The sequence below is a fragment of the Camarhynchus parvulus genome, chromosome 2 (assembly GCF_901933205.1).
Source record: "Camarhynchus parvulus chromosome 2, STF_HiC, whole genome shotgun sequence".
Lineage (NCBI taxonomy): Eukaryota > Metazoa > Chordata > Aves > Passeriformes > Thraupidae > Camarhynchus > Camarhynchus parvulus.
Window position 1 is genome coordinate 72,749,374 of NC_044572.1, and position 16,314 is coordinate 72,765,687.

Below are 16,314 nucleotides of genomic sequence, written 5' to 3' on the forward strand. Positions count from 1 at the left end.
AGATTGGCATCAGCTGGATCTGGGTTTTAATGGTAATCTACTTATTTCTTCTACTAATGTCAAGTAAAGCAAGTCTTGCTTTTTTTATTAATTAATTAAAGATTTTCATATGCTTGATGATGCAAAGATTGGCTCACAGTAAATAATATCATGTCAGTGGAAAAGAGATCAGTGATATTATACATTCAGTAAGAGGTTCTAAGAATATTCTGTTGCAGTAATAACTGAAGGTATTGAAACCTAATTAAACTGTTCCTTGATTCAAACATTCAAAAAATGTGATTATAATTTTTAGATGGCAAACTGCTGATTTTTTTAGGGAACCTATACAGCACACTGTTTTTCTGAAGGGCTCTGATTTACCCTGCGTTTCAACAGGATAGCACTGAAGCTACAAGTTCCATATGTCTGCCTGTGATGTTGTGATGGCATTGCCATTCCTCGGATCACAATGAGGAGATATTGGAAGCTGGTCAGAAGCTGGAATAGAAGAGGGGATCTTTTGTTGTGCTTCAAAAAAGTACCTGGGCATATGCTTAACTTCCCTCTCTGGTGGCACTTACAGGTCTTCATAGACGATGTAGGTCGATTTGCTTCATCAAGACAATATTTTCAGAGGCCTAATGGAGCCACCTATGAACTGTCCCCACAGGCTCTTCTATTAATCAAATTCACATAGCAGTAATCTCATTTTGATTTAAAATAATTAATATAATTAATCTCATGATAATTAGTTCAGGATATTACTATGTTTAATAAACCACATTCTGAAATCAAGAGTTATATTTTTAGACTTTTTATTTCCAATACATTTAAAAATAGACTTCCTAGGTAAAAGAAAATTAATAAAACTTAAATTAAATCCTTAATTATTGTGAACAAGATATATTTATGCTTTTTTCCTACCGTGTACCAGATTGCATGCACAGCTAGCTAGTAATTTACAAATGAGCAATTATCTATCACTAGGGAATGAGAAGGAGATAGATAAGTTCAAATGTTACATATCAGCAATTAATATTTTAGAATATAGAAAAAAAGAATCTGTAAGAAAAAAGGAAAAAACCCTACTCCATAGAGGATGTGATTTTAAATACTTTCATGGAGAAAAATATCAATGATAAAGGACAAGTAATTTGTTTGAGAGTTGGTTGGCATGGTTTTTTTCAGTGCTAGGTTCTGAGAGAAGAACTTCAGACAGAATTATTCCTTGGTTGAATGTTTTCTATGCCAGAGTGCACTGGCAGCAAAATACAGGAGTATGAGTGAACCAGCACAGCAGCTAAAGGGATGGTGAAGCACTTACTGTAGAGGGGCACATCCCACCTGTACCTGTAGTAATAGTCCATTTATAGCTTTAGTACCCATGTAACTTATTTATTTTCTTAACAAAAAAAGTTTTCACATAAATGTTAAAAAAACAACAAAAAATCAAACAATGGCCAATGGAATTCAAACCAATATGCCCATCAATATTTTCCCCTCTCCAGAGCTCTACTATACTGGAGACTCAATATATGAATATACTGACTTTTCAGTTCACAGTACCTGGCTTTTAATGCAGTAGGCCACCTTTTTTTTCAGAGTAGAGGAAATTTTTTTTTCCAAACCAACCAAATTAATCCGGCCTACCATATTTTTCATATTTTTAGTGGAGTGGGCTTGGTTTTGTTCAGTTGTTTTTTTGGTTTTTATTTTTTGGTTTTTGGTTTGTTGGTTGGTTTTCTTTGTAATTTATTTTATTTTAAGGGTTAGTTAGAATGCCCATACAAATGGATGGAATCAGTTGGAAACTCACAAAGAATATTATTCTACAAGTATCCTGAAATTACAAGTTTCTAGGACTGAAAATGCCAAAAGTACATGGCTGTCCAATAATGCTTTCCTGTTTCAGAAAGTAAGAAGACATGGATATGTGTAAGATAAAACTTAACAATTGTCTAGTGTTAACCACAAGCTTCATGTGCTTAGTCACAGTAAACATTTGCTTAAGTGAAGTCAAAGAAGAATATTTCACTTTTACATTACTGTTTATTACTGTATTTTACTGTTCCTTTTTTATTTTACATGTCTGAATTCATGCTAGCAGTATCTGCTCTTAAATAATTAAAATTCATTTAATTATGCCTTTAGTTGAAAGATGCACAATTAAAGAACCTGTAAGTAAAACTTTTGGGATGATTAAACAAGTTAAGTAAGAGAGATTTAATGATTTGGAATACATAAGTACAATAGCTTTATTTAATCTTCTTATAAAATGGACATTTTTACATTGTAAAATATGTTTGAATGCAAAACTCAAATAATTTACAATGAAGACTAATGCCTATGTAAGCCTTTTTTTATGGCAGGGGAAGGAAATACTGCAATACATTTTTCAGGTTTAATATTAGATTCTCAGACATGGGAGGGAGGGAGGGGGAAGGGCCTATATTTTCTAAAAGCAATGAAAAATATATATTACTGATTTTTACCTAAACATACCTGCAAAATAATACATCTAAAAATTCCTTAGGAGTAATAAAGAAACAGCAGACTGTATACAGACTTGCATACAGTTTTTGATAACTTAATTATTAAATTAAAGTTTCAACTTTTTTGTCACTGCTATCTGATGAGAGAACATGCATATACGGAAATAGCACCTTCCCTTGGGAATTCAATTAAAAAGTGCCTTAGTACTTTCAGGGAAACCACTGGATCTTCAGCCACCAGTTGAGCACTATTGTCTTAAAATGTCAGTTTAAATTTGTCTAAATGGATTCCCTGTGTCTGCTCCGTCTAAGTCATGGATGGATAGGAACAAATGAGGAGGAAAAGAAGCACTACATCACTGCTGCAATCCCTCACGGCCTTTCCTGTAAGGCAGAAGGTGAATTTCCCCGACAATTAGAGTCTGTTGCCTTGTGAGATTCAGTCACTTGTCTGTGATGCTGCAAACAATATTTAAACTCCTGTCCCACTGCAGCCCAACTGGGTGGCTTGTGAGATTTTCTGTCGTGCACAGATGACCTGCATTCATAATATGAGGAGAGTGGCCAGCTATGTTGTAGTTATATGCATCTATGTTACAGTTATGCATCTCTCTACACAGATTTACAATGGTTAACATTAAATTTGTCTGCCCAGGCACAGGCATTGGAGATCCATCATCATGAAGCTCAGATAGATATATTTTATTCTATTTTACATAAGTAGCTCCAATAGAATGTTCATATTCAACAAAACAGTTTCTTCATGATATTTAAATATATTGTAAATCAAGAGCTTAATTAATCCTATGCCAAACACTTATATTTGAATGCAACTATGGATAAGAGCTAAAACAACTTGATTTTATCTTCACAGAATCAAAGAATTGTTTACGTAAGACAGGAGCTTTAAGATCAAGTCTGAAATGTGTGACTAACTAAACCTTTTTTATAGTTTTAAAAATGCCAATCTTAAATAATGCAGTCTTTCTCAAAATTAAAAATAACTCATTTTACAATGAAAGACTAAAAAGAAAAAAACCCTAAAACAAAGCATTGTTTTTCAAAAATTCCTAATAAACTTCTTTCACATTTTTTAAGCTGTCAGTTCTGGGTATTTTTTAAATACCCAGAAGGACACCAAACAGAAGACACCAAACAGAAGACACACATGACCTGATTTAGGTCTTTCTGGAAGAATTTTTAAATTAGTAAAGTAGTGGTAAGTTCTGTGTCTGTCTTACCAATAATCTGTTTACAAAAACATGAACTCATCTTCCATAAGCTATCTGTGTTTCTGAAAGGGACCTCAAGAAAGCTCTACATTCTCCAAAATAGCTAAATTTACACAAGATATCAGTAAATTATTGAATCCTCTTATTTCTCATTTAATTTTTTTTTTAATTGCAGGGGGAAAAGTATCATTTCATCCAGGCCTGTTCTGTTGCTATGGGCTTTTTACCTAAGGAGTGTTATCTAGAAGTCTCTTGGAGTTATCTAGAAGTCTCTAGTCCTGATTTTCTTTTAAATATCGGGATTTATATACAAAATTTATTTCCCACAACTAACAAAGAGTCCTGTTGCCCCTGTGAGTTTGTAGGTAGCTCAGTCAGATGGAAAAGAAGATATCGATGTCTGAATAAGTGTTTTTTCATGTGGCCCCATATGTTGGAAAACACAGGTGAAGGATGAAATGCAATTTAATTATTTGTGAGGGTTTTGGATGGGATTGAATCAGATCTCTTCATAATAACTGGTATGGGGCTGTATTTTGGATTTGTGCTGGAAACAGGTTGGTAAAGCAGGGATGTTTTCATTATTGCTGAGCAGGGCCAGGGCCAAGGCCTTTTCCGCTTTATGCCCCACCCCACAGCAAATAGTCTGGAGCACACAAGAAGTTGGAAAGGGAGCACTGCCAGGACAGCTGACCACAACCATAACATATGATTTCATACTTAGCATATACAGCTACAGGAGAGGTTGATGCTGAGGGCTGGGCGTAAGTTGGTTGGTGTTGAGAAGTTGTTTCAATTTGCATCACTTGCCTTTCCTTGGATTTTCTTTTTCTCTCTGTGTTTTTTCCAATAATAATAATAATAATAATAATAATAATAATAATAATACCTGTGTTTTTCTCAACCCATGAGTTTTCTCACTTTTACGCTTCTGATTCGCTACCTTCCCACTAGGGCAGAGGAGTGAGCAAGTGGTTGTGTGGTGTTTAGTTGTTTCCCGGTGTTAAATGCTGACAGTATTAATTACAATAATAATTAATACATTTGCACATTTCAAAATAATAATTTAGTTATAAGAACATTAAATACAATTTTTTGGGTTTGTATAAAGCACTGTTTTCTTCTGATAATTCTTTTATTAGATATCTGTAGGTCAGTTTTATTTCTAATCAGAAACATTGAATTTTTCTCTCTTTTTACATTAGTGAGTGATTGCACATTTGGGGTTTTTTCACCCCTTTTGACATTCCAATGTATTGGAGAGAATCAGATTTACACTTTTCTAGGAATCAACTTACAAGGACAAAACACTTTGTGCAATAGCTGTTACTTGGAAAGTGCAGCATCCTCTTTAGAAATTATATTAACCAAAGTGAACAAGTGATAAGCATCATTAGTACACATATGCAAAAAGACATTACCATGATACCTGTTAATAGAGATCAAGAAAATGCTTCTGGGCACTGTATCTCTAGCATGGTTTCAAAAGTCGCCACTTCCTACATCCTATTTTAAGTATTCACAGCTGAATCTCTTTTGACAAAATATAAATGATGATAGTAAAAGACAGTTCATTTTTCTAAAGAGTAATAAGAATTGGTGGACGTTATCTAGTTATCACATCTGATTGCAGCAATCCTTTCTTGTTTTAAGAATGTGTATAATTGCCACAAGTTCACAGAGACCCCTGAATTTTAGGATCCCCTCCCATTCTGCTGTTGCTTTCCCCCTGTCTATTGCTGTTGCTTCCCAGCACAGGCATCTTTCTACCATCTGGATATACTCCCAGCCACATCTGGCAGCTTTGGACCTGTTTTGCTTCCCCATGCCTTGGAAATGCCTAAACCTATGGTACTCAGTAAACTCTACTTTTCCAGAATGCTCCCCACCACTGTGTCTTAAGCAAAAAGGATATATCAATGAGGCTAGAAAGGCTTAGGGGTTTTCCTCAAACATTTAATTGTGACAAGAATATCAATAAGGGTGTCATATTGAGGGCTGAGGGTAAATGACTGGTTTAGATGAATTTAGCTAACTGAGAAGTACATGGAACAAGACGTATCGTGAGAAACTGCTGGACATGATAGAAAACTCTAACTGTGAGAAACTTGCTGAATTATAGATGATGCTGTGAGGGACTGCTGGGTATCACAAGTGGTTAAGAACAATCTGTGGGCAAAGTGACTCAACTTCACAGACAGTTGGAGGAGAGCACTATGAAAAATTTTGGGAGCAGAGTCCTGCAAGGCCAGTCCCATAGGTAGGGCTGAATTGCCAAGGCAACACTGTCATAAATACTAAATTTGTGTAGAGTTGTGACAAAAATAGGAATTATGGAAAATAGAGTAAATAGAGCAGGCTTCATAGCTAGGCAGGTTGTGGTGGAGACAGAGAGGTAAAACAATGGTGAAAATTAAAGTCAAGAAATGACAAAAAAGAATAACAAAGTATGCATGTCGTGCACTGGTTTTGTCTGGGGGCACCTATTGGCAGCCTTGGGCGTAACCAGTACCCTGAGCATAACCAGAGAAACAGATCCTTTTTTAATAACCACACCAAAAATGCCAGACTACTACCATGGTCACAAAGGCCACAGATGGTGGATTAGACACTTTCCAGGTAAGCAAGGGGAACACATGGATTGACAGCTCAACTGTGCTGGTGTCCTCACATCAATGACTGCTGCAGAAGTAACAGACCACTTCATACCACACAGCAGCAATCCTTGCACAAATGTATCAACTATATTAAGACATAAAACTTTCTACTAGCTCTTGATGGAGAACATATGAGGGAGGAAACAAAATGTATTTGAGAACAGCAATGGATATAAACTAGCCAGTTCATCAAATGCAATCTGCTGACATGAGCAAAGTCCATCACAAAAGTCAAATGCTAAGATGAGTAATGTGGGCCAGGACACTACTAATTCATATGTCAGTGTCACTAGAAGAGTAAGATCAAAGCTCCACGAATATTTCAGGAAAGGGTAGTTTGAAACTGCTACCACATGGAACAGTCATCATCACAGCACATTTACTGAAACAGGGATTTTTTTTCTTGATATGTATAATTCTGGCCGAAAATAGCTTAAAATGCTTCCAGAACCACTGCATGTTTCTGTATTATTTCTAGAGCACAAACCAAGGGAAAATTAAAGCAAAAGTTTCACATCACCAGATGTATAATGCATATGTTTTTAGGATAAGGTACTACCACTCCATCATGAAAATAACTGGAGATTTGGGGGAAGGAGTTGTGATTTTGGTGACTTTTTTTTTTTTAATGAAACTAACTTCAATATCCACATATTTGTTTACACCCCCTCAAACTTTTCCATTCTCCAAAGGGATGTAAAGGTCCAGATCTCTTTATTTCAATACATATACAGGAGATTAAATATAGATTGAGACTTTTTTTGCTAGGTGGACTTAAATCCAAGCAAAATAAATGAAATAATTACAGTACTGGAAGGTATAACATTCAAATTTTTGTCCTTCTGCATTCATTTACCAGCAGTGTATATGTTTAAACTATCAATTTTTATCTCAAACTTTTTATTACATCTCCTCTAGGAAAATTACTAGAATTAGTTGTCATTTTTTGGCATAAAGGGTAAAAACATAGGGCCGTGTTTTCTTGTTATTCTGAATGGATTATACAGGTCCATTAAACTTATAGTTTTGTGTCTGAATGTTTTCTTTCTGGGTTTTTTTGGTTGGTTTTTTTTTTTCCTACTTACAAAAAAAAAAAAAACAAGAAAATAAAGCTCATAAAAATTGTTTAAGGGCAGGATATCAATAAATTCATGCCAAGAATTTTACAGACAGAGATTCTGTCAGCTGAGCCTGAAAGAAAATTTGAATAAGACATGAGGCATTCCAGCAGACATCCTATAAGGTATTTGTCAAAGAGTTAAAGAGCCCCATATTGATGTATTTTCTCACTGCTATAACTGCTTTTGAAGTATGCATTCCAATAGAGCCAAATGCCATCCAATAGAGGAAACCCCATGCGTGTGTTTTTCTGTCTACACATATTCACACACACAATGTAATGGGCAGATTGACTACAGAATTCTGAGATTAATAATAATGATTTTTTTCTCAGAAAATTCATGGTTTTAAAGCAATACTAGTGAGAGCCATTAGACAGAGCTCACTAGGCAAATCTGCAGGTGTGACTAACCATGATCAAACAGCATGTGGAACTCAAATACTTTCCAGCTTCTGGGAATAGTACAGTGTTGGACACTCTGACAACATGAAGAAAAACAAATCCAGAGACAAACAATAAAGAAGACTCATAGAAATCTAGAATTGTTTATGGCATCTAAGATCTAAATGACCTCTAAGATCATCAAGTCCAACCATTAACCCAACACTCCCAAGTCCACCATTAAACCACGCACACAAAGGCCACATCTACATCTCTTCAAAGTATCTCCAGGGCATGGTGACTCTACCACTTACCTGGACAGACTGTTCCAGTGTTTGACAACCCTTTTGGTGAAGAAATTCTACTGATATCCAATGTAAACCTCCCCTGGAGAAAACTGAGCACTTTCTCTCTTGTCCTATTGCTTGTTTCTTGGTAAAAGAGACTGATCCACCTCCTTTCAATTAGTTCCAGGCAGTGAGTTTTTTTCCCCAGGATAAACACCCCAGCTCCCTCAGCTGATCTTCATCAGACTTGTGCCCCTGACCGTTCACCAGCTCTGTTGCCCTTGTCTGGACACACTCCAACCTCTCCATGTCTTTCTTGTACTGAGTGACCCAAAACTGAACAGAATCATGGAATCATGGGACTAACTCAGCTGTAAAAGACCTTTGAGATCATCAAGTCCAACCTATGACCTAGCATCACGTTATCAACTAAACCATGGCACTGGTGCCACATCCAGACTTTTTTTAAATACCTCCAGGGACAGTGACTCCACCAACCCCTGACCAGCCCATTCCAATGCCCAATCACTCTTTATGTAAAGAATTTTCTCCTAGTGTCTAGCCTAAACTTTTCCTGGTGCAGCTTAAGACTGTCCTCTCATCCTCATCATTCATTGCCTGGGAAAAGACTGACACCCACATGGCTCCCCCTCCTTTCAGGTAGTTATAGAGAGCAATAAGGTCTCTTCTGAGCCTCCTTTTTCTAGGTTAAACAACTCCAGCTCCCTCAGCTGTTCTTCACAGGGCTTGTGTTCCAGACCTTTCACCCACCTTGTTGTTCTTCTCTGGATGCATTCAAGCATCTCAACATCCTTCCTAAATTGAGGGGCCCAGAACTGGACACAGTACTCATGTTGCAGCCTCATCCGCGCTGAGTACAGGGGACAGTCACTGCCTTGGTCCTGCTGGCCACAGTATTGCTAATCCAAGCAAGCCCTCATGGCCACCTGGGCACTCACTGGCTCATGTTGTGGACCAGCACCCCCAGATCCTTTTCTGCTGGGCAGCATTTAGCTACTCTGTCCCCAGAATAGCGCTGCAGGGGGGTGTTGAGGGCAGGACCCTGCACCTGGTCTAACAGAGCCTCATACAAGATTGACCTTGGCCCATTCATCCAGCCAGTCCAGATCCCTCTGCAGAGCTTTCCTACCCTCCAGCACACCAACATTCTTACTTAACTTGGTGTCACCTTCAAACTTTATGGGGATGCACTCAATCCCCTTTACAGGGGATCACCAAAAGGATATTAAAGAGGGCTGGCCAAATACTGAGCCCTGGGGAACACCATGGGCCTCCAAGTGAATGCAGCACCATTCACTGACAGTGTCTTGGCCCCACTACCCAGCCAGTTCTTAACCCAGTGAAGACTGTACGTGTCCAAGCTATGGGCTGCCTGCTTCCTCAGGAAAATGCTGTGGGAAACAGTGTAAAAGGCTTTACTGAAGTCCAAGTAGACAATGCCCACAGCCTTTCCCTCATTCACTAAGCAGGTAACCTTGGCATAGAAAGAGATCAGGTTGGTCAAGCAGGACCTGCCTTTGATAAACCTATGCTGGCTGAGCCTGATCCCCTGGTGTCTCGTACATTTCATGTGATGGCACTCAAGATGATCGGACCCATGACTTCCCCTAGGACTGAGGTCAGACTGACCAACCTGTGATTCCCCGGATCCTACTTCTGGTCATTCTGGCAGGTGGGTGTCGAATTTGCTAGCCTCCATCAACTGTGACTTCCCCAGTTATCCAGGACTGCTGGTAAAAATTGAAAGTTATCGTTGAGCTCTTCTATCAGCTCTCTGATAGAATATTCTCAGATGGATCACATTCAGCCCCACAGTTTTCTGTATTTCTAAGGGGTGTAGTAGATCACTAACCATTTGCCCTTGGATTATAGGGGCTTCATTTTGCTCATATAATCTTACCCATTTGCAAGTGTTTATTTTATTTAGCTTTAGAAACAGAGCTTTCACCTTACTTGTAATTTGTCAAATTGTAAACAAAATTGAAAGCCCACATCACAAAAAGGTCTGATACAAATCAAAAACCTGTTATGTATTGATCAAATTAATTTAAAAAATGAGATTTACATGTTTGTCCTGTCTCCTGGGGTCCTGTCTGCATCTGGTTATTTGTAGCTACAGTTTCTGTGGCTTTTCTTTGCTACCCAAATCCTTATTTTTGCTAGTGAGAAATAACCATGAGTTGGTGAGGATAGCAATTGTTCTAGGAAGACAGAGCATTATTTACTCCAGATTTGCCATCTGGACTGTCTGGAGAGAACCAAATAAGCTACCAGTTTGTCAAGAACATAGAGCAAAACAAAAGAAAAGTGTTCAAAATAAGGTGAAAGGGAAAGAACTGTCAGGACAAATGTTGTTTCTGTAGAGCCTCATAAGCCTGATGGCTTGTTTTTGTTGTTGCAGTTCTGCTCTGTAAGAAAATGTATTGTGATATCTCTGAAAAGTACTGCAATTTATAAGCTACCCATGCTGCACGAGCCAGTTGTGTGACAGCCTAATAGACACTAGTGTTAGGGGAATTATTTAGTCTAGTAGAATATGATACATATAAGAATAATGGAACTTAGATTGGGCCATATCATATGTTATTATTCCACTTAATATCTTAAATAATACCCATCTTCCGGTGTTCTCTTACCCTTCACATGTTAGTGGTCTTTCTTCAGCCATCCAATCTATATATATTTAACTATTCTAATATTTCCTCACATATCTGACTGTTTTTAACCCTCTTCTCTGAAATCTCTTCAACATTTTTCTGGCAACTAGGTGCCATAGATTTAATGCAGCATTTGGAATATACTCACACTGCAGCCAACCAGAAAAGAAAATTCTCTGTGGCAAGATATCTTGTTAAGGATTTTCTGCCAAATTGCATAGGCTATTTTTGCTACAATTCCATGTTCTTTGCATTCTCCATATTAACTTACTGTAACTGTGACCACAACATTTCTTTCTTCATTATTGCTTCCTAGATTTATGAGGCGTTAATTTTTCAAAGACCCACATTATAGCCAGCATCGAGTATAGAAGTGTTGTACTCCATTACAACAGGCTGTAGGGTGGGCAAGAAGTGCAAGCAGTGGCTCGCTGAGTGGAAATTCATTTATTTCTTACATTTTGGAACCATTCAGGAATAATGTAACACTTTTTTCAGAGATCATAGACTCATAATTGTTACAGTTGGAAGAGATCTTAGAGATCATTCAACTAACTTGCCATATGCAGGGACACCTTCCTCTAGACCAAGTTATTCAGAACCCCTTCCAGCCTGGTCTTGAACACCTCCAGGGAGGAGGCATCTTGAAGAGACATTCAGAAAGAGAATAAATGTTGTATTGTCAAATCCTAACTGAGCCTTTACTTGATGAGTCCCTTCCTGTTCCTGGATGATGTTGACACTCAGCAGACAAAGCATCAAAAATCAGTTTATAAAGAGAATTTCCTCTCCTCTCCCTTGCAGATAAGGAAATTCTTCCATGTTTCAAAAAGTTAAATGAATATTCAAAATATTGATGCCTTATCCTGGGAAAAAACTAATCTAGATATAAATTTTCACAGGCTTGACTTTGCCCATCAGAGGTTCTTGCCAGTCTCCATCAGCATTTTTATATTCTATTTTACAATCTGAGTAATCTGATGAATGAAAAATTGCCATTATTGATCACTGAGGCTATTGCAGGCTGAGGCTATAAAAGGATTTCAGTGAAGAAGATGAATGAATTAGGTGCTCTGAAGGCTTTAGCTGATCCTCCCCACTTTACTTATCCACTGCTTCTGCAATTCTCCCTTTATCTCACTTTGGTAGTGGAAATTGCACAGTTCTGACTGCAGTGGAGTGCTTTAACGTTTCCCCAAATCCTCTAACACCTGAAAAATATGTGCATTTTCTCGGTACTTTATAAGCCTCACTTTAGTTACATCACTGTACCCCTAAGATTCAATTAGCACCTTTAGCACAAATATTCTTCTGCCAGGGCTCCAAGGGAAATATCTTTGCATTACATTCCATTGGTTTTCAAGTGTGATCCTGACCATGCAATCTTCTCTTCACAAAACCAGTGTAACATTATTTAATGGATTGTTCTGTTCTCAGTAAAATATCTATCCTTTCATTTGCCTTTAATATTAAATAAGGTCTGCCCACAGATGAGGAGGCATTCAATTGCCAGATGCTAAATACCTAGCCCAAGGATATTGCATGTGTGAAAATGAAGCTGACTGGGCATGTTGCTCACACAAACCCTAGTGCTGGAGTTGCTCAGCTCTTTTGGCTAACATTCAGCCTGCTGCAGGTTTACATACTCAGTGTGCAACTTCTGTCTTCATGTTTCAATTGGAGTCCAAGTGCACCCCAGCCTATTTGGGTGGCAAACTGAAAGTACTTTGAAAATTTAATTTGTTGTAAGACTTCACGCCTTTCCAGACACAAAATAATTAATGTACTGCTTTTTATTCTCCCTTTATCCAGTTTTGCTGCAAATGAAAAAAATCTAAAGGCACCCCTTCTGCAAAACTGATTTTAATCAAGTGATTTGTAGCTGCATGTAAACAGTGTCAGGTAAAGGAGGGATTCACAGTGTTCATCCTGTTCCACATATGGAAGCACAACATGAACATCAGCCTCATGTGCTGATCCACAGCAGGCAAAGATTGCTGCACACAGCTGTTCTTCTGTGAAATGTTTGCACTTCTAATGTGCTGTTTTGGTTGGTTTTCTCTTTTGTGTGTTTTTTTGTTTGTTTGTTTGTTTGGGTTTTTTTGGGTGTTTTTTGTTTGTTTGTTTTTGTTTTTTTGTTTTGGTTTTGGTTTTTTTGGGGTATTTTTTGTTGGTTTTATTTTTTATTTTGTTGCTGTTGTTACTTTTGTTTTTGGTTTTTTTGCCTTTGGTTTGTTATTGCTCTTTTTTTTTAAATTCAAAGAGACATTTTGAAGGTTGAGGCACACCTTAGAATCGCTCATAGTCTCTGAAATGTCTTTTAGCTCTTCTGGACCCCACACCCCATCTCAGTCCACAAGGGGAATTTCTTTTATGTCGTGAAATTTCTTTTTTGTGATATATCAGAATTTAATTTCTATAAAATTTTGCTTTGTAGGTGGTAAAAGTTAGAGTGAGGTACCATGTCTGCATTACCATGTTCTGGTAAAATTCTAATCCTTTTGAGATTCTGTGGGAGTTTTACCACTTATTTTAATAGAGTAGGATTTTGTCTTAAATTTCATCCCTTGCATTAACAAATTCACTTTCTCAAGCACTTCTTTAATCTTTCTTACTGTGTTTTATTTTAAGAGTAAGGGGGAAGAGAGGAGATACATCAGGATATGTCTGACAACACATAGGTTTACTTGTGATTTTTAAAATGGTAAATGAAATGACACTTTTTTACTCATTCTCCTTAATCCTATTACCAGGTAGTAACATGGGCCATAGAAAGAGAAGTCTTATTAATGCAGGATTACATTTACATTTCTTTAATAGATTTATATTTTATTTTTTGGTTTCATCTGTGCTTTATAGAATTTGCATCAGTAAAGAACTTAAGAATAAGCTTAATTTTAAACCTGAGCTTAACTAGTTCATTATTCCACACAACATGTAAGCTTATGATTAACACTGGCTAAAGTCAATGACAGCTTAGAATATACACACTTTTTTTTCCAAACTGCAGCTTACCTCACAAAAACTGAATTTTTCAAAATTCTACATAAAATCTCTTTGTTGATATTTCTGAGTTTTTATTTAGAATTCAATCTCATCCTCTGCATTAAAGTGAAGGAGCACACCTAGTAGCTCTCTAGCCTTTATAGTCACTCCCAAGTTAATACTCTCTGTGAATTAATTAATGTGCTGTTTTTTTTCTCTCTGCAAAGTCATTAGAGAAGAACAGAACATAACCTGACCTCCAAGGCAGAAAACAAGTAGTCATTTCCTCCTAAGCCACTATTTTGCAGCTCATCAATTCCTTTTGTTTACTATCTTCCATCAGTGGTTATTTCACATGATAGCATTCATATTTAAGCCAATTTAAATTAATTTTGAGAAAAGAGCTTTTATAAAATGCAGTATCAAATGTTTTCCTTAATTGAAAATGCCTATCATATCATGCTTTTCTTTCAGCCACTAATTTTTTAATTCTATTAAAGAAGCAATCGAATTTATCTGGCAAATTTTTATTAAATCATCTGGCTACTTAGCTCTAAAAATATCAGGATGAATGCCAAAGCTATTTTCACAAACAGGATTTCCATCTTTGGAGTGGAATTGGTATGTGTTATGTAGTTAGTGAAGGCAGCAAAAGAATAAAACCAATCACAGATGTACAGGGTTCTGATATTATAAGACATTATTTATTGAAACAAGAAAACAATCAAAAAATATATGGGTAACCTAATGATTAGGACTTTCTAAGTTGATCCTGGAGGTGTTGTCTGCTAAAAGCTTTTCCACTGATGTCTGGTAAGCACTGATGTTGTGGTCCTGCACCATGCCTGTTTCTCTGTAATGTTGCATTTAAAGTTCTTTTCTCCCTCATGAAAGTATAATGAGAGAAAATACAGGTTTTCTCTAGCAATCAATGACGTAAAAGTAAAAATTATCATTGAGTTATAAATGTCTAGTGTATATTGGTGTTGTGAACATTTGGACAGGGCATTATGTGAAAACAAAGTAGAGATGAATGCATGTATAGGTAGCATCCATCTAGACTTTAGCTATTTTCAGCGCCAAAAGCAATCAAACTGCAGGAACATGAGCTTGTTAGTGTCCATACAAGATGTTTGGAGATGCCTGGAAGTAATCTCACTGCCAGAATTCCACCAGCTAGTGCTGTGAGGGCACAAACTAGTGTAGAAATGACCACAGAGGGTTCAATTGCACCCATGGATCCTGAGGAATCAATAAACTTTGAAAACATAGCACACAGTTGTTGGGAAAGAACATAAACATATTGGCACAGTGCCATAACCTCCTGCTGTGTGTAGTTGCAGCAGGTAAGTGTACATATCAAGGGAAGCCCAGGAAAGCAGACTATAATGCTTGAACTGACAACAAAAACCTCATTTATATCACATTTTGTGAGCCTCAGAATAGGAAATATAACCTTTCACTTCTTGATCATCAAAGACAATAAAATAGAAAACAAAAACCAACAAACCAACCAACCAAAAAAAAAAAACCTAAAGAAACAAACAATAAGATTGAATATACAAGTTTAAAATCTTACTGACTTATCACCTGATATCTGTTTCGAAATAAATTTAATTCCTCAGAAGAGGGGCAGAGCAGTAGAGAGAGCAATAGGAAAATTTCCAAAATTAAAACAGTTTTTAAGCTTTACAGTGATTAGAGATTACTACTGATACTACTGAACCCTGACCTCAGCATTTTGAAATTAACTAACATTTTGGGCCTAAATTGAATGGTACTCAGAGGACAGAACTATAGCATAGGGCTATACTGTTCTGTTATTACTCATAATTCCCTGCAAGAAATGAAGCTGAGGTCATAAACAGGAAGATAAAAACCAAGCAAAGAGAAATGCTTTTACTTCTCACAGTTCTCTGTGTCTTGGCAGTGACATAATCTAAGCTCAGTTAGTGACAATGGAGAGACTTCATTCCTATGCTGTGTTTTGGGGGATTTTTTTGCATATGGTAAGGATGTTTTTACTGAATTCAGCTCTACATTTTGCACATTTATAACTCCACATTGTCACTGTCATCCTACTTCTAAGGTATCTCATAATTTCTGAGCAATACAGTCTCATAATCCCTCTTCTGTTATTTGGCTTCCTAGCTATCCAATGATGGTATGTGGCCATACCTTATAAGATATTCAGTGCTCCATTCAAGATAAGTAAGTAGGAAAGGAAACAAACCAAAGATTTCAAAAGGAAACAAAGATAACACTAATTTAAACACTGAACTGATTGCAAAACTTTCTTTCAAAGAAGGGTTTACAATTTGGACTGGAAATTGGTTCAGCCAGTGCAAGAAGAGCACTTATCATATCGATGAATTCCCTTAGTTAAAACAACAGAAAGGAGCCTTTAATTTAATCAGACTTAATTGACATATGACATAGCAGGGTGCAGGTATTCATTCATCAGTAACTTAAACTTCATGAAGTCTTTAGACATAAGAAG